The sequence below is a fragment of the Phascolarctos cinereus genome, unplaced genomic scaffold, assembly GCF_003287225.1.
Source record: "Phascolarctos cinereus isolate Bilbo 61053 unplaced genomic scaffold, phaCin_HiC Scaffold_7;HRSCAF=346, whole genome shotgun sequence".
NCBI lineage: Eukaryota > Metazoa > Chordata > Mammalia > Diprotodontia > Phascolarctidae > Phascolarctos > Phascolarctos cinereus.
The window spans coordinates 91639681-91661665 of NW_027556180.1; the positions used below are offsets into that span (position 1 = coordinate 91639681).

The 21985-nt window shown below is 39.7% G+C and overlaps 1 protein-coding gene and 1 long non-coding RNA gene across 5 annotated transcripts in view; both read right to left on the reverse strand.

The window, feature by feature from the left end:
• The window catches only part of AKAP11 (A-kinase anchoring protein 11), an 81082-nt gene extending 67766 nt beyond the window's left edge, over positions 1-13316 (reverse strand). For 3 of the 4 annotated variants that reach the window (XM_078147613.1, XM_078147612.1, XM_078147610.1), the window contains exons 1-2: positions 13227-13316; positions 658-768 (exon numbers count right to left, since the gene is read on the reverse strand). The gene's annotated coding sequence lies outside the window, so the exon portion shown is untranslated. The remainder of the gene's footprint in view (positions 1-657; positions 769-13226) is intronic. The other variant, XM_020977018.2, reaches the window with a different exon arrangement.
• Positions 13317-13777: 461 nt separating this feature from the next.
• Positions 13778-21722, reverse strand: LOC144454851 (uncharacterized). Its single transcript, XR_013483414.1, has 2 exons — positions 20277-21722; positions 13778-14350 (listed from the first exon to the last, which is right to left on the reverse strand). It is a non-coding gene; the product is annotated as an uncharacterized LOC144454851 (long non-coding RNA).
• Between the last annotated feature and the right edge of the window lie 263 nt (positions 21723-21985).

Sequence of the window (21985 nt, forward strand, 5' to 3'; positions counted from 1 at the left end):
ATGGCCTCCCAAGTGTGGCAGAACTAGACTAAAATGTAATTTGAAAATTTTAACAAAATGCAAACAAAACACAAATAATGTTAATTTGTGGTTTTCTAAGTCAACATGCAGCTGCAGAGACCTGTTTCTATTTGAGTCTGACATCACTTAAGTAGCTCTTGAACAATCTATACCTTTCCAACCTGTTCAACTCTTGTTCATGCTAACCTATAAGTTCTCCACAGAGGGACCCCAACTGGATGAAGGATTTCCTCTACAACCCAATGATCCTGAATTTTCATGGATACCAACAGAGGATGGCAATGGCCCATCAGTTATCACTCCTACTCACTACAGGTTCAGATCACCTCCTTTTCCAACTCTTTTTCCTCCTCTGATGCTATCCCTCTGTGCTACAGCCTACTCATGCTTTAAACGTGCTTCCTCCTTTTGGGTGACAACTTCAATCATTTGGAGACTGTGGTATGGTATAACTGATAGGCATACAGAATCAGTGAAGAAAAATGATTTTTTTAAAAAATGAACTTTCTATCAATCAAAAAGAATTAAAAATGGTCTTTCTCATCTATGTAAAATCTTTATGAGAATAATTTATATAGGTGTTAAGGTTATCATCAATGAAAACACGAAGAGGGAACACGCAAGGCTTTCACAAACCAGGCACTGGGGTGCACTGCAGAGTGGTAGGTCTGGAGTATGAGAACCTGGGGTCCAGCTCAGCAGAGAGAACAGGTCACCAAACAACTTCAACAGAAGACATCAGCAGCTCTGAAGGAAAGCAAGAATAAGAAAAAATGGAGGAAAGTTCCAGCACGGATGCAGCCATAAGAGTTTGTTTCACCTTGGCTAGGTATCCCCAGCCACATTCATATTCTACAAGTGTGCTCCCTGTGTGTCTCCCCCTTCCCACTGGCAATGTATTTACTTGTGAGAAAGTATGATGCTACATGTACTGGAAAAGGTTTCTCTGCACTACTTTTCTCATGCTATTTAATTATATGTTTTTGCTTTTGAGGAAAAATATTAAGACAAGTTCAAATCCCAGCTGTGCTACTTACTGCTCAGCCACCATGTTCTTTCATCTTTAAAAGGAGGAGATTAGACTAGTTGAGTTTTTACCCCCCAGGTTCAATTTTTTTTTTGCTTTATTATCTTTAACATTCTTTCCTTTTTAAATTGAATTCCAAATTCTCTGCCTCCCTCCCACGACCTCCAACATCCAATGAGAAAGCAAGCAATATGATATCAATTACACATGTGAAATCATGCAAAACATATTTCCAAAAAGAACAAGAAAAATAAGGAAAATTGAGAAAATCACACTTCAATTTGCACTCAGAATTCATCAGTTCTCTCTCCAGAGATGAACAGCATTTTTTCATCAGGAGTCCTTTGGAATTTTTTGGATTACTGTATTGATCAGAGTAGCCAAGTCTTTCACAGTTGATCATCATTACAATTTTGCTATTACTGTGCACAATGACCTCCCGGTTCTTCTCACTTCACTTTGCTTCAGTTCATATAGGTCTCTCTCTCTCTCTTTTTTTTTTTGTGAGGCAACTGGGGTTAAGTGACTTGCCCAGAGTCACACAGCTAGTGAGTGTTATGTATCTGGGGCTAGATTTGAACTCAGGTCCTCTTGACTCCAGGGCCAGTGCTCTGTCTACTGCGTCACCTAGCTGCCCCTGTTCATATAGGCCTTGCCAATGTTTTTCTGAAACCGCCCCTCATTATTTCTTATATAACAACAGTGCTCCATTACAATCATATACTAGAACTTTGCTCAGCCATTCCCCAACTGATGAGCATTTTCTCAATTTCCAATTCTTTGCCACCACGAAAAGAGCAGCTATAAATATTTTTGTACATATAGGTGCTTTTGCTTTTTATTTGATCTCTCTGGGATACTAACACAGACATGGTATTGCTGGATCAAAAACCTTTCTAGCCCTCTGGAACTAGCTCCAAATTGTACCCCAGAATGGCTGGACCAGCTTGCAACTCCACCAACAATTTATTAATGTGCCTATTTTCCTTCATCCTCTCCAGAATTTATCACTTCTAGTAAGTGTGACACAGTACTTCAGAGTTGTTTTAATTTGCCTTTCTCTAATCAACAGTGACTAAAGCGTTTTTATATGACTATAGATAGTTTTGATTTCTTCTTGTGAAAACTGTCTATTCATATCTTTTGACCATATGACCATTTATCAACTGGGGATATTATAATATTATACATCTGAATCAGCTCCCTATATATCTGAAAAATGAGGCCTTAATCAGAGAAACTCGCTGTTAAATTTTTTGACATTACTTCAACATCTATGGTACCTTTTAACAAAATATTGTTTCCCTGATTGTCTCTTTTAATTAGGTCTATTTTTGCTTTCGCTTTGTCTGAGATCATGATTGCTACTCCTGCTTTTTTTACTTCAGCCAATGCATATTAGATTCTCCCCCAGCCTTTTATTTTAACTATGTGTGCCTTTCTGTTTCAAGTGAGTCTCTTATAAACAACATATTGTTGGATTTTAGTTTCTAATCCATTCTTCTGCTTCCATTTTATGGATGAGCTAATTCTATTAACATTCCCAATTATGATTATTAATTGAATATTTCCCTCCATCCCATTATCTTCTCTCTCTCTCTCTTTCTCTCCCGTCCCTCCTCAAAAGTCTATTTTGCTTTAACCACTCACTGCCTCCCTTAATCAATCCCTCCATGTTCTCTGATCCCCTTCCCCTATTTTCCCTGTCCACTAAGTTCCATTTCTATACACAACCTGAGTCTGGATAGTCTTCCTTCTTTAAACCAATTTTAAAGAGAATGAGGTTCAAGCATTGCTTGCCACGCCCCCTCATTTGCTCCTCCATTGTAAAAGCTCTTCCTTATGCACCTCTTTTATATGAGAAATTTTTTCCCATTCTACTTCTCCCCCCCTTCTCCCACTGCATCCTTCTTTCTCACCCCTTCATTTTTTCTGGCATGCATTCTAACATAATTGACTCACACCCATGTCTGGGTATATGTTAACCTCCTCCTAACTGCCCTAATAATGATAAAGTTCTTAGGAGTTACATGTATCATCTTCCCATACAGGAATATAAATGGTTTAATTTTGTCAGGTCCTTTATGATTACTCTATCATGTTTACCTTTTCATGCTTCTCTTGAATCTTGTATTTGAAAGTCAAAACTTTTCTATTCAGCTCTGACCTTTTCATCAGGAATGACTGAAAGTCCTTTATTTCATTAAATATCCATTTTTACCCTAAAAAATTACATTCAATTTTGCTGAGTGATTCTTGGTTATAATCCTATCTTCTCTGCCTTCCAAAATATCATATTCCACCCTCTGCTCCTCTAACGTGGAAGCTGCTAAATCTTGTGTGATCCTGTCTGTGGTTCCATGATATCCGAATGGTTTCTTTCTAGCTGCTTGAAGTATTTTCTCTTTGACCCAGGAGCTCTGGAATTTGGCTATAATATTATTGGGAGTTTTCATTTTAGGATCTCTTTCAGGACTTGATCAGCAAATTTTTTCCATTTCTATTTTGCCCTACTTTGATCTAAGATATGAAGGCAGTTTTCCTTGATAATTTCTTGAAAGATGATGTCTAGGCTCTTTCTTTGACCATGGCTTTCAGGCAGTCCAATAATTCTTAAATTATCTCTCCTCGATCTATTTTCCAAGTCAGTTGTTTTTCCAATGAGATATTTCACATTTTCTTCTGTTTTCCCTTCCATTAACTTTGATTGCTTCTTGATGTCTCATGGAGTCAGTAGCTTCTACTTGCCCAATTCTAATTTTTAAGCCTTTTTTTTTTTAAGGGAGATTTTTGTACCTTTTTTTTTTCATTTGGCAAATTCTTGCTTTTTAAGGAGTTCTTCAGTGAATTTTTATTCTTCTTTTACTATTAGGCCAATTCTGTTTTTTAAGGTGTTTCTTTCTTCAGTATTTTTTGTGCTTCTTTTCATAATTTTCTTGTATCACTCTCATTTCTTTTCCCAATTTTTCCTCTACCACTCTTATCTCTTTAACTCTTCCAGAAATTCTTGCTGGCCTTGAATCCAATCAGCATTTTTCTTAGAGGTTTGTTTGGTAGCAGTTTTCACACTGTTGTGTGCTTTGAGTTTGTCTTGCTATATTCCCTGCCACCTTAATAGTTTTTAATGATCAAGTTCTTCTTTGTTGTTGTTGTTTGCTCATTTTTCCAGCCTATTTCTTGACTATGAACTTTATATTAAAACTGGGCTCTCCTCACCTAGGGGTAGGAAAGCACCATCCCAAGATTTAGGCTTTTTTGTGCTGCTGTTTTCAGAGTTTATTCTAGAGGGGTCTGAACATTTTTGTTGCTTCCAAGATGGCATGATCCTGGGAGAGGTATGGTCAAGCTTTCCTGGTCAAGCTCTGGTCTTTACCAAAAAAAGACAGGCCCCTACTCCCCTGAAGCCACAAGTGCTAGCATACCTCTCTGCTTTGGTACTGTGACCAGGGCTCATGCTCCCTTGTGACCAACCACCAGCACTCCTCTCCACCCTACAACTATGACCCAGAACTGAATAAGAGAACAGATTTGCCCATCAGCACCAGCTATACTAGTGCTAGCAAAGGTTCCCCTGTAATCTATTTCTCAGCAATTGTCTGACACCCTCACCATCTCTGGGATAAAGGCTCCTGAAATTGCTGCTGCTGCTGCTGCTCCTGGTCACTGTTCCCACTACCTCACATGTGGCCTCCAGAGAAACCTCCACCAGATTTCCACATCAGTTTTATAGACCTCTCCTGCCTATCTCTTAAGTTTTCTTATGCCAGAAAAATATCTTACCCTGACTTTTGTTAGCTCTGCGGCTCCAAAATTTGAGTTGAGGCATTATTTTAAAGTAGTTTGGAGGGGAATACTGGGAGAGTTCAGCAGGGGTCTGCCCCTAATCTGCCATCTTATAAATGACTTATTTCTAACATCACTTCTACCTCAAATTAAAATCCTATGATATTATACAAGAAACCATATCTTTACAGTCACACAATTAACTAAAAAGTATAGAGAAGATGAGGTCACACGATGTTTAACTTTTTTAAAAGGCATTTAATTCAGTAGAGCACAATGTTGTCTTAAAGTAATTCCTCTGAAGCATCTCTCATGCATATGTCAAAATCATTAAATTTAATATTTATTGAAAGATACCTTTCTCAGTCTCCTTTGTTGGCAGTCTCCTTTGTTGGCCCATCACCTTATATCAGACCCCCTAACTGTAGGTCCTCCAAAAGGTTCTATCTTAGGTCCTCTTTTCTTCTCCCTCTATACTTTTTTTCTTGGTATCAGTTAACCAAGAATTTATCTATCATCTCTCTGTAAATGATCCACAGATCCATATAGCCAGCCCCAGTGTCTCCCCTAAACTTTAGTGTGACATCACAATTGCCCGCTGGACATTTCAAACTAGATGTCCTACAGAAATCTTTAACTAGCCACGTTCAAAACTGAACTTATTCCTCCTAAACTATCCCCTCTTCCAAATTCCCCATTTCTGCTTAAGGCCTCAGCACCCTTTCAGTTTCCCAGGTTCCTATCCTAACCTCAGCACTTCTTTAACTCCCCACTCTCACTTCCCTGCCATATCTAATCAGTTGCTCTATCTTGCCATTTCTTACTCCAAAACACCTCTTACAACCAGACTTCCCTTCTTTTCACTCAAACGGCTACCACTTTCAGATCCTCTTTACCTCTCGCCTAGGTTTACAGAGCCATTGTAATGACCTCTTTGTTTTATGTCTGTGAAACATGTAAGGTCTACCAGTGCCTTGCGAAGAAATCAAATCACTTCCATTTGAATTGTCTTAGGAAGATTCTAAAGATCACTTGGCATGATAAGGTACCAGATACAGAGGTCCTTTCTCAAACCAAACTGCCAACCATTCAAACTCTACTGCAGAAAGCATAACTCTGATGGACTGGCCACATTGTTCAAATGCCAAATATATGTTTGCCTAAAAGACTATTTTACAGAGAAGTCACACAAGGCAAGTGCTCATTCAGAAGTTCTCATTCAGAAGAACTGGTATGAGGACATTCTCAAAGACTCTCTGAAGAACTCTGGAATCAATTGTGTGACATGGGAGACACTGGCAAAGGACCACCCAACATGGCATGCCTGCATCAAAGAAGAAGCTGTGCTCTATAAGTGATGCAGAATTGCAGTAAGTTTAAAAGTAACATTCAATGTGTAAATTTAGAGCTATTTCCACTTCAAATGTTCATGTGGACTATTTGTGTCCAATTTGTGGTAGACCCTTTCAAGCTCATATTGGTCTGATCACCCACAGTTGAACACATTATACCTTGACCCCAACATAGTGGTATCACTTTGATCCTCTTTGAGAATGAAGGACAACAACCAATCAGGTCACTGTGAAGGCTTCCTAAGTAATTTCCCTGTCTTAAGTCTCTCCACATTCTGATCCAGCCTACACATTGCTGTCAAAGTAATTTTCCTTAATGCCCAGGTAACTCTCCTACTCAATCAACTCCAGCAGTTTCCTACTGACTACAGGATAAAATATAAAATGCTCCAGTTAGCTTTCAAAGCCCAACATAACCACTTCAACTAAATTTTATAACTTCATTGGACATTACTCCTGCACCCACACTTTGTGATCAAGACAAACTGCCCTTCTTGCTATTCTTTGCGTACAACACTCCATCTCCTATCTCCACACCTTGATTCCCCAGCATTTAGCACAGTACCTGGCATATACTTATCGGCTAATTGACATTCCCTCTGATTATGAATATGAAGCAAAGAATTAAACAGGAAGTTATAGGTTCAACAATTGTATTTGGCAAAAACACAAACATTACAAAGCTAGATTAAATCTGTTTTGTAAAGCCTTGCTTTCTCTAGCCCTGTCCCCATCAGACATCCAATACCTCTGGTGACTCAAAAACACATTCTTCCTCCTTTCCCTCTCTCCTGTAATTTTATCATTTCCAAATATTAACCCTCCTAGTATTCTTCCTTCCTTACAACAAAACTTTCGTTCTGCTAGAAAGCCCTTCCAGCTCCAAATCCTAGGATTTCTCATAATTAAATAAGCAAATTCAAGAGAATTTGATAAGAGAGAAAGCACTATCAATAAGAGGTTCAAGAGAAAAGTTTCCCAAAGAAAGTGACACCTGATCGAAACTTTGAAGAAAAAGAAGGATTCTCAGAAATGGAAGGTGCCTCTCCAAAGGCATAGAGGCAGCAAATGCAACACAAAATTCTAAGAACAAGTAGAGAGTGGATGGAACAGAGAGGATGAAAGAATATAACGTTAAATAACTGTGGAAATGTAGATTACTGAAATAATCCAGGCAAGAAGCAATTATCTTTACTAAAAGGGTAAAAAGAGGAAAGTCTGGAGTACAAAAAAGATTGTAGAAGATAAGAAATTTCATTTTGGACAGGCTGAGTTTGGGATGGAGATGTCCAGCAGGGAGCTGGTGAATGAATGAAAAAGTATTTAAGTGCTTATTATTTGCCAAGCACTATGCTAAGCTATGGAGATAAAAATAGAAAAAAAGGAGACAGTCCTTGCTCTCAAGATTATATCCTAAAAGGGAAGACAACAGATAGGATCACAGGATAATAAAGCTAAAAAAGGGTCCTAGAGATAAGTCATCAAGTCTAAATTCCTCATTTTACAGATGAGGAAAGCAAGGTCCAGAAAAGTGAAATGATTTCTCTAAGGTAGAAAAGTGATGGCCAAGGAAGGGCATTTTCTTTTGGAAAGGTAAAAGGATGGTTACTAGAGCAGTTAGAGAGCAGACTAGCATACCCTTACAATTAATTTGACTGCAGTTCTAGATTTAGAAAGAGGGGAGGAAAGGTGGCAGGTTCATACACAGATATAGGTGACTTGGGAAAGGATATGTAGGTCTACCTAGACGTAATGGGCCACAGGAGGCACTCAGGATGGGGAGGGAGGAACCAGTGCAGGAGTTTCAGAGGTGAAACAGTTAAGTCTTCCAAGGTGTCATCTCTGGTTCTAGGATATAGCACTTGTCAAGATGGCCAGGGAGTAAAAAAAGTGATTCTTGTCTAGTTGATTGATGGGATCAGAAGACAAACTACAATATGGGAAGCTTTTTTTCTGAGTTTGCCCATGAAAGGGAAAAGAAATAGAGAACTACAGATTAAGGAGATTAAGGGTCAAATAAACGTTCTTTAGAGATGAGAGGGTTAAGAAAGCAGCCAACAGAAGAAAAAGATTTTAGTTAAATAGAAGAGAAACTATGAATAAATAGCTACCTTCCTGAAAAGATGAAGCACAAGTAGAAGGAAGGCACTGGAGAAAATGAAGAAAGAATGTGGGATGATGAAAAGGGTAGTGAAGTACAGAAAAGGGGAAAGATGGAACTCATGATGGATGTATTTCATTTTCCTAAAGCAGAAGGTAGTATCCTCCATTGAGAGAGAGAAGAGTGAATAGTCAGCAGGTTTGAGGAAAAGAAGAAAAGATATGGAATGGCAATATGGAAAGATTTATAGGGTCAACTAGGAAAAGTAAAAAGACTAGCTTACTGCAATAGTGGCCCAGTTAAGAGTAAGTAACATAAAATATTAGTTAGCACAGTCAGCATGACTTTCTCTAATAGCAGTCAACAAGCATCTATTAGGTACCTGCTGTGCTACAGGCTAAGGATACAAAGAATGGCAAAAACAGTCCCTGCCCTGAAGGAGTTCACAGTCTAAAGTGATAATGAAAGCAAACAACTATGTACAAATAAGATAAAAACAGAATAAAATGGAGATAATCACGGGGAGAAAAGCACTAGTATTAAGGGAGACTAGGAAAGGCATTCAAGTAGGAGTGAAAAAGGTAAATAGTTAAACCATAGTTGAGGATTTTTATTGAGGCAAGAGCACCAACAGAACAAGGGGGCATAAGACTGTGGATAGGGGACAGTACATACAGTATACAGTCTAAAGTAGTTACCTATAAAGTCAAGACTTCATAGGGAAGAAAATGAGGCCGGGCTGGAAGTAGACCAGAAAAGAAGGGATGGAATGCATGGAAAAGGCAATGAAGACAAATATATTTAGGAAGAGTAAAGCAAAACAAAGGGAAAGATAGGCTGGGGGCAAAAAGAATGATTTTGCAATTCTAGATGAAGTAAAGTTATAGGCGATGATGAAATCAAAGGTATGACCATCTTGTGGTTGACATGAGGCAAAGGTACAATTCAGGCAAGGCTGAAGATTTAGGAAGACAGGTTGTCAGAGAGGACATCATATGTATATAATCAAATCATCAAGTGAGAGAACGGGCTGAGTTAAAGAGAAGACTGAACCAGGAACTTAACTCCTTGAAAAAAGGAGGAAGAAATGAACTAGAGGTTTGTAGATGATAACAAAAAGCTATTGATATAGATGAACAGAATGAACCTTAAAGGAAGATCAATGACAATAAAGGAGGAGTCTAGAAGAGGCAGAAAGGAACAAGAATCATGGCTACTCGTCCTGGCCCAGTGTGTCAGGGTCATGACATATATAGCCAGTTTTGAAGGAAGTGGTCAGGATACAGGCGTCTAAGGACCCAGGTTTCCACAAATACAAGAAGATGGAAGACATGTGAGAGGACAAGGTCAAAGACAAGGTAAAATTTGTCAAAGACAGAAAATAAGTTCCAAAAGGCACAATGGAAAAAGAAAAGATGAGGATACAGGAGGAATTTTACAGATTTCAGAAAACGAAGTCCTGGCAGGCCAAATAACTAGCCCAAAATTAAACTGCTTTATCTGATTAAAGCAAAGGTTCTTCATCTAGGATCCATAAATTTGGTTTAATATATGGCATTTTGATAAATGACTTTTATAAAATGGGCATCCTTTGTTATCCTGTATATTTATTTTATTCATTCAAAAAAAAAACCATTATTATGTGAAAGGGTCCATAGATGCTTTAACAAATCACCAAAGACTGCCAGGACAAGTCAACAAGCATTTATTAAGTGCCTACTATGTGCCAGGCACCATTAATCACCAGGAATACAAAGAAAGGCTGCAGACAGTCCCTGATCTCAAGGAGCTCACAATTTAATGGAAAGGCAGTAAGATTAAAAAGGACCAAGAAAGGCTTCCTAGAGAAGATGGTATTTTAGCTGAGACTTAAAGAAAGCCAGGGAATCAAAGAGGAAAGGATGAGGAGAGAGGGTTCCAGGCATGGGGAACAACCACTGAAAACACTTGATTCTGGAGATAGTATATCATGTTTGAGGAATAGAAAGGAGGACAATGTCACTGGATCACAGACTGCAAGGAGAAAAGCTAGGAACTTTAAAGGCAAACAGAGGATTTTATAATTTGATTCTGGAGTACGTAAGAGAAAGTCATTGGATTTTACTGTTTTGTTGTTGTTGTTTTTTTAGTGAGGCAATGGGGTTAAGTGACTTGCCCAGAGTCACACAGCTAGGAAGTATTATGTATCTAAGGCTGAATTTGAACTCAGGTCTTCCTGACTCCAAGGCCAGTGCTCTATCCACTGTGCCACCTAGCTGCCCCTCATTGGACTTTACTGAATAGTGGGGACATGGAGACCTGTGCTTAAGGAAGATCAGCTTGACAGCTGAGAGTGGAGGATGGACTGAAGTAGGGAGAGACTTGAGGCAGAGAGATTAATTACCAGGCTATTGCAACATTCCAGGCATAAAGTGATGAAGGCCTGCAGTGGTGGGAGAGAAAGGGGATGTTAGGATATTCAAAGAGATGTATGAAGGTAGAATCAAAGGCAGAAAGAACAGAACTTGGCAAATGATTGGATGGGGGGAGGGGGGAAATGAGAGAAAGTGAAGAGTCAAGGATGACACCTGCTGAGAACCTAGGTGAATGGGATGATAGACTGCAGGGGACATTTTTTCTGGCTCTCCTCCATGTCTGGAATTCTCTGCCTCCTCCTGTTCTACCTACTGACCTCCTACTGGTTTCCTTTAAGTTGCAAATAAAATCTTATCTTTTATTTTTACTACCCATCCTATGTTAATTATAGTGCCTTCCCTCTATTAGTTCCCTTTATATAGCTTGCTTTGTATACGTTTGTCTTCCCCATTAGACTGCAAGCTATTTAAGGGGAGTTAACTACCTTTTGTCTCTTTCTGTGTCCGCAACATTTAGTATAGTGCCTAGCACAAAATGTAGTAAGCTCTCAATAAATGTTTATTAAATTATTTATTAATTGATAAAATTTGTTAATTGATAAAAGATGTCTACTGAACATGCAGTTCAACACCAAAAAAAAAGGTTAAGAACCATGGATTAAAGTAATAATAATGATGACCTGATAATTTTATAGTCTTTGAAAGCACTTTACAAACAGTATCTCATTTGAGCCTCACAACAGCCCTATGACAAAGGAAAAACAGGTACTTTTACAGATCACTGACAAATAAACCAGCCTCTCATCTGGTTTTCAAATTGTCCTTTTAAACTACATAACTCTAGCACATTCACCTGATGGCCCTCTTTGAAATCTAGCATAAAAATATATTTTTAAAAAGATTTTATTTTCAATATAACTTTGTGTTTTTATAGAGCACTTTGAAAACACATCAAAATCAATATCAACATAATAATCTTAACGAAGTATATCAAAGTGCTACCCCTATTGCACAGTTAAAGAAGCTAACTGGGTAAAAGTGTTAAAGAAATTGCCCAAGACTAAACACAAGGCAAAGATGAAAATAGAATTTAGGTTTTTTCAATACTGGGCTTGTAGTCCCTCTTATACTGAGATGGATAACAATATCCGAGATTTCCTTCCTCTATTGCTATTTATAATTTTACTGAGCTCAAAAGGATAGATTACCAATAAAACAAATCTTCCATAGCTTCATTTGATATCAGTAATAATCCTGAGAAGGTACATTTCACAGATCAGTAAATCAAGGCTCAGGAAGTGACTTGTCCATGGTCCTACAACTTATGTCAGGTATAGGATTTCCAACCCAGGTCTCACTGATTTTGGATCCAACTTTTTTTTCATCAGTACATCATGCTGCCTCCCTCCTTACCAAGTAATGTTTAGGAGATTATATTCTACCCATAAATTTCAAATTAGAAGGGCCCTTAAGGGCCACCTAGTCAAATCCCACTCGTTCTACAGAAGAGAAACTGAGACCCAGTGAGGTTGTGATTTACTCAGTAACATAAATAAGCGTCAGAGGTAGAATTTGAACCCAGCTCTTTAGCTCCAAGGCCAATTGTCTTTCCACTGTACTACACTTGCCTTCCATAGTGTAGGAGATATGCTTAAAAATCTAAAGGATAAACCTCTTCCTTTCATTCTACAAAAGAAGACAAAAGAATTTTGTTTGGTTCTATGTAGTAGGTATGATAAAATAGATTCAATGGCAATGATTTCTGGAATATTGGGGAAGCTGGCGTTTATACAAATGAGTCAGAATGCTCGACAGGAAAAACCAGGTTAAAGTGTGTGCATTGTGGCTAGTGGGAGCAATCTACAGATATACCATTGACAGAAATGACAGCAACCAGGGCCCCTTCTAGCGCTGTCATGAACCCAGCCACCCCTCTTCCTTAGCGCCGGGCTCGGCCACAGAACGATGCTCACTGGGGAGAAAACAGAAAGGTACCCACGCTCTGCGGCGGCATCCGCAGAGGCTGCTTGACTGCTCCAGGCAGGGGGAGCCTGAACAACAGGGCTCAGACCGGGTCCCCGGGGGTGGAAAGGGGAGGAGGGGGTGCCTGAAAGCACGAACCCCAAACGAAGAGGACACGTTCGCAGAGCTCGGCCCCCCTGGGTGGGCGTGGGGTGTACGGGGAAGGAGGGGGGGAAGGGAAGTGGGGGAGGGGGCTTCCTTCAGCTGTGTCCAAGCTCCCCCCACCCCCTCCTCCCACGACAGCGCCCGCCCCCGCCCCCGCCCATGTGCAGCTCTTACCCCCTCCCTCCTGCGGCAGACAGCCCGAGGAGACGCTCAGGAAGAAGCCGCGGATGCAGCGGCTTCTGCCGCTGACGCTAAAGACACTGCGGGACTGGCCCTGGAGGGCCCCTGGAGGGAGAGGGGCTGGACTCGAGTCCAAGGCTGGGAGGGGGATGGGAGGGGGCGAGATTCCTCTCTCCATCCTCCCCGCCCCTCCCCCTCCTTTATGCCTCACCTACCCTCCCCCGCCCCGCCCGGCCCCGGCTTCATTATTCCTAAGGCAGAGGGGCCAGCGCTGTGCTCACCTTGGGGCCGCGGCAACCTCCATTGCTTCCAGACATGTCACCAGCCCCGACGACGTCCAACGGCTCCCGCAGAGCGCCCCCACCCGCCCACCTTCCTTCCCTCCCCCCCTCCCTCCCCGCCCCCGTGGCCCGCCCCCGAGCCGCGCACCGGCTTCCGCCGTAGCAGCATTAGCGCTCGGCTCCGCCTATCGTGCGTTCCGCCCCGCCCCAAAGCTGTCGTTCAATCGACTCTCGCGAGAGGGAGAAGATCAGCTCTCGCGAGATGGCGCATAAGGAGGCGGGGCTAAAGAAAATCCTTTGAAAAAAAGGAGAAAATGGAACTTCAGGAGGCCTACAGCATAGCGGGTCTGTCACGTGACAACGATACTGCATTCCCATTGGCCAGAGGGATCGCTCAGCTGCAGGGGCTTTAAACCAAGGTCCGGCATTGTGTTCTTCAGGTGTATTATGCTCTTTTCGAAAGGCCTGCTGGGTGGTTGTGGGTGACTGTGCAACCTCTGCCCTGGGTGCTGAATCCAGGCCCAGGCATTCAAGGGAGTTCCTTCCTCCAATCAAATAATCATTAAGCTTTTATTAAGTGCATATTATGTGGCAGGCACTGTAGTAGACTGCTCTCAATTCAATTCAATAAACATTTTTTAAGAGCCTACTATGTGCCGGGCACTGTGCCAAACAATGGGAGATTACATTCAACTGAGGGGATACAACATGAAAAATGACTGCACAATACATACGAGATAAATACAAAGAATTGGGGTTGGGGGTAGTCTTGACAACTGGGGCAATCAGGAAACGTTCCTTAAAAGAGGCACCTTGATAGAAAATGATGGTGTTAAGGAGGGTGAGTTTGGCAGGAAAGATGGATTCCATTTTGGACATATTAAATTAGAGCTGCCCATGGGATGTCGTCGATGTAGAGATGTCCAAGCAAGCAACTGCACATTCAGAACTGGAACTCGGGAAAGAGATCAGGGTTGGCTGTATAGACTTGGAGCCATCTACATACAGGTGAGGTGGTCATTGAATCCTTGGGAGCTAACCAAAGTAGTGAGGGAGTAGAGAAGGCTCATGACAGAGCCCTAGGGATAGACTCCCACAAAGGAGCTGAAACATAAATAATGATCCTGCAAAGGAGATTGAAAGATCAGTTAGACTGGTAGGAAGAGAATCAATTGATCAATAAGCATTTATTAAACGCCTACTATGTGCCAAGTACTATACTGAGTAATGATACAAAGAAAAAAATGAAGCCAACTTTGCTTTCAAGAAACTTATATTCTGTGTGGAGGTCAAGTAGAGACATGTATGTGCAGGTATATTCAGAACAAATAGAAAATAAATACAGAATGGTTTGAGGAGAGATGGCACCAAGCCTCTCATTTTACACTGAGGAAACTGAGAACCAGGAGAAAGTAAGCGACTTGCCCATAGCAGCTCAGTCACTTGACACAGGCAGATTTTGGACCTTTTGCCCTCTTCTTACATCAAGCCTAAACTTCCCTCTTTGCAGCTCCTACTTATAAGTCCTAATTCTGCCCTCTGGGGCCAAACAGAATGAGTCTAATCTTTCTTCCCCACGTTCTTTCATGTCCATTTCCTTCAGGTGACCCCCATTTATCATGTCTTCAAAGTCCTTTATCATTCTGCTTGCCTCATTATTACCAGATTATCATTCTGGGTTACCACCCTGGTACATTCTCCATTTTATCAATGCCTTTCCTGAAATTATCATTTAGTCCAGGAGTTCGTAACCTTTTTTTGATGCCTGGACCCCTGTGGCAGTCTGGTAAAACCTATAAACCACTTCTCAGGATGATATTTTTAAATGCATACAATAAAAACGCCAGGTTAAAAAGAAAACCAATTATACTGAAATAGTTATCAAAACTTTTTAAACCATGTTCATGAATCCCAAATTAAGATCCACTAAATTCTAGTTCAAGCATCTTACCCTACAAAGAAGGAAATGAGGCCCAGAGAAACTAAGAAACAAGGTCGAGGTCACATAACTATTCAGTGGCACAAACAGGATTTCAGTCCAAACTCCTTATCTCCCAGCTACCTGGTTTTTTCTACTTCACCACATTGCCTTATAGTCTGCAAACAAGCCCATGAAGCCTGTTGAGGAAGACTTGGGATTTTTGGTCCTTTATTTTTACCTTAAAATTCACCACATAGATTCAATTCAATTCAACAAGTATAAATTAAATCCTTACTATGTGCTAAGTGCCGGTGATACAAAGAGAAAAGTGTAATGATCCCTGCCTTCAAAGAACTCACATTCACTGGGGAGAAACAGCATATCCACAGATAAGCAAATAGGAAATGTATACAAAATAATTTTTAGGGGATGGAGAAAGCACTAACAACTAGTAGAATAAAGAAAGAATAAGGGCCTATACAAAGGCATGGAAGCCAGGAGATAGACAAGAACAGCAAAAAGGCCAATTTGACTGTTACATTTAATTTCCTTTGTCCAGGTCAGGAGTGGTAGAAAAGCTGTATGACATTATCCCTTGGCTTATCTTCTTAAGTGATCAAAGAAACCAGAAAAGGAAATGGGGGAGGGAGAGAAGGAGTAGGGAGTTATAATTGTTAAAACCCTGACTTTAGCCACAGTTATTTGCTTATGATCAAAAGAGATCCCAGTCAATATTGTGAGAAAGAGAAATTAATCTTGGGCTTTGTCCCTCCTAGTCATTCAGTACAGGGCTATTCTGTGTCTTAACTCTCTCTCTAAAGAATTAGCTGGTAAATAGTTGTTTGAATTTTAAAAGGAAATTCTTGAAAACCCCAAATCCTTCAGGACCTTAAGGGGATGAACCAAAGATGATTTCTCTTGAACTAAAAAAATAGAGCAAATAAAACAACTATCTACATATGTATGTGTCTATCTATTAGCCATCTATATGTAGCTATCTACTAATCTAAATATTATCTATCTACTGTCTCTCTACTATCGCTCAAATACCTATAAGTCACCTATCATCTATCTGTATAAATATATATACATACATAAATATACGTGATCTATCTATATAAATAGCAATCTATAATCTATCTAAATATCTATTATCTATCTATCTGCTGTGTATTATCAATCTATCTACTATTTATCAATCTATTATCTATTTATTTATATCTATTCTATATCTATCTAAAATTGATTATCTATCTACTATCTGTCTATCAATCCACTATCTCCCTATTACCTAACTATCCATGTGTCTGTCTGTCTATTTGGTGAGACCTGCTCTAAGTCTTTCAAGTCACACCACAGCACACCACATCCCATCACAAGTTCTGCTTACTTTTAAGGCTAAGTCTTGTTCAAGGGGGGGCCCTTAACAACCTGAATAGGAGGCAGGCACAGCATAGTGTGAAGGAAGCAGAGAGAGGAAGTAAAAGGAAAAGACCCACACAGAGCCAAGGGAAGATGCCAAATGAAACTGAACACGGCAGCTGAGGATCTTTAAAAAAGATTAGAGTAGATGCCAGGAATTCTTTTCTAGGAAAGCTTGTCCCTCTCAGGGTTGTGGAAACGGAAGGGCTACCACCTGTTCTGTGGCCTATCACCTTCCTCATCAGATGTTCTGCATTTACGTACACAGTTAGTAAATCAAGGAATGATTCATATATTCCTAGTCATGGCTTTATTAAGAGGCAGAAAGATAATACCTCAAAGAGGAAAAGGAGAGCTGAGGGAAAACTTTATAGTCTGTATAAGAAACTGGCCATGGCACCTTTTAAAAAAATTTAAGGCAAATGCATAGTAAAGAATGAATACGACACCAACAGAGATATATGGCATAATGAATAGAAAGCTAGCCTTAGGTTTGAGTCCTGATTCTGACATACATTGGTTGTGTGGCCCTGGGCCAATCAATTAACCTCTCAATGCTACAGACGCTTTCTAAGCTGCAGAACAGTTGGTGATCTACATTCGTAGAGGAAGTTCTCTTCATTGGAACATATCAAAATAATGAAATCACAGACTCAGACCAAAAAAAAAAAAAGAGTAAAAATATACTTTTTGGGAAGTAAAATACTAAGATAAATAAGGTTATGTTAATAACTTCTAGAGTATGAACAACTTAGTTGTAAAACTTTAAAAATGCTAACTGGGAAAGTTCTTATGTGTTTTACAATATTCATAATAATTTAATAGAATGTCCTTTTTAAAAAAAAACAGTAGTTTGCTTGGGTGACCTTAGAATTAGTAAAACTTGGGACCTACGTTTTAATAGTTCTTTCACTCTTATTGTTAAGACAATGGAGTCCCAGAATCTCAGAGTTGTAGCAGACCTCAGAAACCATCTGGTACTTGAATAAAAATCTACTCTACAAAATTATCAACAAGTAACCATTCAGGCTTTGCTTGAAGACCTCCAATGAGGGAGGTCTATCCTACTCTCTCTCAAGATAGCCTATTCCTCTTTTAGAAAATTCAAATTATTAGGAAGTTTCTCCTTATATCAAGCCTCAATTTACCTCTTTGCAACTTCCATTGAATACTCTTGGTTGTGCCCTCTGAGGGCCAGGAACAAGCCTAATCCTTCTGCCATATGGATAATCCTTCAAAAACTTAGAGACAATTACCTAATAAGTCTTTTCTTCTCACACTAAATATCCCCATATTTTTAAATTGATCCTCATATGGCATGATTTTGAAGGCCTTCACTATCCTGGGTGCTCTCCTGTGGACACTCTCCAAAGTTATCAGTGATCTTCCTAAACTATGACTTCTAGAATTAAAGGAAATCCTCTACATAGTAATATACGAGGAAACAATAGAGCAAGATTGTTACCTCCCTAAGCCTGGACCTTATGGCTCTCAAGTCAGCCTAACTTATTGTTGACTGTATATCACAGTATTGACTCATGTTGAGTTGGTAGTCCACTAAACTGCTGTCTAAAAACATCTAATCCATTCTTGTATTTGCAAAGTTGATTTTTTTAAAGCCAAACATACATTTATCTCTACTACACATCACCTTATTATACTGTTATTATACAGCACAATGTTATTGCTATCTTTGGTTTTCCTGATTCTCATGTTATGGATTAACGATACCTACTGGTTTTATGTCATTTGAAAATTTAATAAGGAGGGAGAGAAAGTATCCATTCAGGGTCAAGACAAGGAGATGGCCAGAAAGAGGCATAGAGGTCTGGACCTGTGAATGACCAGCAGGAATGACTTATGATTCCTTCCAGAACTAAGCTACAGTAGCATTCAGCTGACAGAAATGGAGCAGTTGCAATAAATGGTGGGTGGAGAGCCTCAAAAGTAGTGAGGAGAGAAAGATAAATGTAATGATAGGTCAATGAGAAAGGAGTTCCACTGGTAAGCAATTGGAAGTAACAAACCTTGAATTTGTCCCTCATTAGAGTCCCACCTCGGCCATTATATTGAGTCATGGAGATGGTTATGGTCCATAAGGTGAGGAATAGAAGGTGGCTCAACTAAGAAGAGACCACTTGACTTTCTAAGGGCTAAGATGCAAGATTTGTTGTATTTATTACTTTGTAAACGGAATTTTCATTTGAGCCTTGTGAGCTAGAGTGCCTTTAAGGCAGAGTTGGTAGCCACTCTTGAAGGGGTAAGGAGAGGGAATATAATAAGCAGGTCTATCAATTCCCAGGTTTCACCAGACAAATGAAAAAGTCCCCAGAGCATAACCAGACCCTTCATGTCAAAAGGGAATATCTATCATAGCAGTTACATAGTAATGCAAGGTAATGCAAGTCCCAGATGGAAATAATTTGACACATATAATGGTTCCTAGTTCCTTCCGTATTTTATTCCTAATCTTCATCTGCTTTTTGGTATCTAGAGAAGGTTTGGGCCGTTGTCACTAATCACCCCCATCTTCTAGGACCCTTCTCTCCTGAGCTGTGGAAAAATCCCTTTTCCTCTTAGTTCAATTGAGATAAGACTGGAATTTTTCCAAAGAATGTGAACTATGAAATGAATAGGGGGGAGCAACACAAAAACATGAAAATAAACAAGTTCGCTGAGAGAAGGACGGTGACCCTAAATTAACATCTAGCCAAAAACTCATAGCCAAATCAGCTTGTGGGGCACTTGTCCTTTTATTCAACTCTGGACTGCATGCTAAACCCGAAACTTTAGCTAAAGCTAAAACTTCTAGTCCAAGGTAGATTTGGGTCTGCACTGCTTCTGGTACTAAAAGATCATCATTCCCACCTAGGAAGTGCTTCTAAGGGTGGTGGAATTCTCAGTCCCTCCTAAATCTGCTTCCAATTGTGTGACCAAATATGGGAACAAGAAAGGTCACACTTTCTGATCCCAAGCTACACTACACTTTCAGTTGTTCCAGGACTCTGGTCCACCTTGATGAAGAATCCAAATGTTTTAAAAATCGCAAATTATCTAACAGAGGCAGGAAGAAAGGAGAACTTCAATGTTAGGAGCCATTGCTTGTTGAAGGAGAATCAGAAATGAAGATAAAGAATTTCAAACAGTTTACTATAAAATCGTATGTAATACATCAGGAACGTATAATTGAACTTACAAATCTTCAGTGACAACTTTTCAGGAAGTCCTGTGAGATAATTTCATGGAGATAAAATGATAATCAAATGGCTCGAACAAATTGTCCTCAAATTGCTCCAGCTCTCTTGCTCTGGTGTGTTGCACAAACTGCCCTGCGCTAAGAGCTTTCTCAACATCTATTACTCTCATCATATTTTACCAGAAAATAATCCTAATATGGAAGAACTCTAAGAAATTGTATTATGGGAAACAATATTTTTTGTTGATTGTTGAGCCAGAGGAATGTTGTATTCCTGTTTAGCTTAATTAATGCTTAAATAGTTTGGTAAAAACAAATCTGAAAAACATCTTCAATTTAGCATATACTGAGTTACATGCCTTCCAGGTTCTGATTAGGTTCTAAGCCCTTTGGAACATCCCAAAGATTCAGGTCTACACTTGAGAAATCCAATTTGGGTCTAGATTAGTCTCCAATATGAAGAGAAGCAGGAAGAATCTCAGAGATTTCTGTTCTGTTTAGAAATACTCACACTTCACTTTACTTCATCCTCCATATCCAGTCAGTTGCCAAATGGTGTTCCTTTTGCCTCCATTATGCTTCTCAAATCCATCCCATCACAGCCATCACCTAAGTTCAGGCCTTCATCATCTCATACTCAGACCACTGAAATAATGTTCCAGTAGCCTTGCGGTTGGTCTGCCTACTTCCAATCTTTCCTTTCACCAGTCCCTCCTTCACATAACTGCCAAAATATTTTTAAAGCATGGGTGTAGATAATGAAATCCAGAATTCCAGAAGTATCATCAAAATGTAAACAAAATACTAGATGTAAAATTCTTTTTAGTGGAGTAATCTGGACTTCTCTGGGCATGCCCAGTTCTCCTAACATGGAGACACCCTTGCAGAACATACTGTCCTTAGAACATACTGTTTGTCTAACATGGAGCCTGCTGTATCCTCTACCATATGGGTGGGGTAGTCTTTAAAACTAGCCAAACTGAGTCATTCACTTTCTTCTACTGCTGTCTTACTGGCTATGTCTTCTTCCCATTTCACCCATAGTGAGGACCATGAAATGAACCAGTGAGAGGGTAAAGGCTTTCCTTCCCATGATTCCTTTTTACCCCAGCTCTGTGAAATGGGCGTGGGGTATTTGTTTTTGTTCTATGCTGTTTATCCTCTTAGTTTCAGGTGACAGAAGTGATCCCTACAGAACCAGGAGTTTGAGCCATGGTGACCTACACCATCCTGGTAAGGAAGATCAGAGAAATAATGGTGCCTGTGACTTGAGCCCGAGGCAGATATAATTTTCTTGCTTTTTATTTATTTTTGTTTGTTTACTTATTTATTTACTTACTTATTCATTCTTTCATTCATTCATTTGTATATTTACTTATACATAGCAATATGACTAATATGGAAATATGTTTTGCATGGTTTCACATGTATAATTGATATCATATCATTTGCCTTCTTGGTGGGTGGTAGAAGTGTAGGAGGAGAGAGTCTGGAATTCAAATTTTAAAAAGAAAAGAATGTTAAAAATAAATACTAAAAAAAATTTAAATGAAAAAAAAAGAACACTTGGGGAGAAGTGTAAGTTTCATCTATCTGGCCTTCAGGTGGTATGAGCCAGAGTGGTCTAAGTTACAGACAAAAAAGTACTACATCCTTTACTAGAATATGTGTGGGGAGTTGGGTGGGGGAAGGACAGTACAGACCATGTCACTTCTCTGCTAAAGAATCTTTAGTGTTTCCCTATTGCTCTTAGGATGGGAGTTCTTAACTTTTTGCATCATGGACCTCTTTGGCAGACTGATGAAACCTAGGGACCCTTTATCAGAATGATATTTTTAAATTAATAAATACATAGGACAACAAGGGAAACTAATTATATTGAAATAATTAGGGGAAAAAAGCAACCAAATTCTTGGACCTCAGGTTAAGAACTCTGGCTCTTAGATAAAATACAGACTCCTCAGTTTGGCATTTAAGGTTATCCAGTCTTTGTCCAACCATATTTCACCTTACATTCCTACATGTCCTACTTGCTGTTCCCTAAATTTAACATTCCATTTGCTGTTTCATGCTTTGCACAGGCCGTTCAGTCCTCTTAGAACACACTCTTCTATCCCCTTTGCCTCATAGAAGCTCATTTTTCTAAGAAACAAAGGCAAGAGAGGAATATATCCGAAGGCTTAAACTCATGTGCCACTGATTACAGAAAGACTTTCCTAA